Consider the following 1422-nt stretch of genomic DNA (forward strand, 5'->3'; position numbering starts at 1 on the left):
AGCTGATTTGATTCTTCACCTGCAGTTTACTTTAAAAAATAAGTAGAACACGCCCATCAGGGGGCGGGGTTAACTCGTTTGATTGATAATCAATAGTTAGAGATTGAGAGAATGTAAAAGGCTTAGATAATCAATAATGATTGATCAGTGCGGAGACCAAAGCTTTCACCGTAGTTAAGAAAACAGCTCTCAGAGTGAGATGCTCTGAAAGTGAGGCACTGTGAGAGTGACATGCTCTGAGAGTGAGGCACTGTGAGAGTGAGATGCTCTGAGAGTGAGGCACTGTGAGAGTGAGATGCTCTGAGAGTGAGGCACTGTGAGAGAGATGCTCTGAAAGTGAAGCACTGTGAGAGTGACATGCTCTGAGAGTGAGGCACTGTGAGAGTGAGATGCTCTGAGAGTGAGGCACTGTGAGAGTGAGATGCTCTGAAAGTGAGGCACTGTGAGAGTGACATGCTCTGAGAGTGAGGCACTGTGAGAGTGAGATGCTCTGAAAGTGAGGCACTGTGAGAGTGAGATGCTCTGAAAGTGAAGCACTGTGAGAGAGATGCTCTGAAAGTGAAGCACTGTGAGAGTGACATGCTCTGAGAGTGAGGCACTGTGAGAGTGAGATGCTCTGAGAGTGAGGCACTGTGAGAGTGAGATGCTCTGACAGGACGAGGCACTGTGAGAGTGAGATGCTCTGAAAGTGAAGCACTGTGAGAGTGACATGCTCTGAGAGTGAGGCACTGTGAGAGTGACATGCTCTGAAAGTGAGGCACTGTGGAGAGTGAGATGCTCTGAGAGTGAAGCACTGTGAGAGTGACATGCTCTGAAAGTGAAGCACTGTGGGAGTGACATGCTCTGAGAGTGAGTCACTGTGAGAGTGAGATGCTCTGAAAGTGAGGCACTGTGAGAGTGAGATGCTCTGAAAGTGAGTCACTGTGAGAGTGAGATGCTCTGAAAGTGAAGCACTGTGAGAGTGACATGCTCTGAGAGTGAGGCACTGTGAGAGTGAGATGCTCTGAAAGTGAGGCACTGTGAGAGTGACATGCTCTGAAAGTGAGTCACTGTGAGAGTGAGATGCTCTGAGAGTGAGTCACTGTGAGAGTGAGATGCTTTGAAAGTGAGGCACTGTGAGAGTGAGATGCTCTGAAAGTGAGGCACTGTGAGAGTGACATGCTCTGAAAGTGAAGCACTGTGAGAGTGAGATGCTCTGAAAGTGAGGCACTGTGAGAGTGACATGCTCTGAAAGTGAAGCACTGTGAGAGTGAGATGCTCTGAGAGTGAGTCACTGTGAGAGTGAGATGCTTTGAAAGTGAGGCACTGCGAGAGTGACATGCTCTGAGAGTGAGAACACTGAGATAGGACCTGATGTTCTTGTGAGGTGTTAGCTAGCACAGCTAGAGCAGGGTGAGAACCTGCAGGGTGAGAACACACACT

This window comes from Salminus brasiliensis, unplaced genomic scaffold (assembly GCF_030463535.1).
Source record: "Salminus brasiliensis unplaced genomic scaffold, fSalBra1.hap2 scaffold_49, whole genome shotgun sequence".
Lineage (NCBI taxonomy): Eukaryota > Metazoa > Chordata > Actinopteri > Characiformes > Bryconidae > Salminus > Salminus brasiliensis.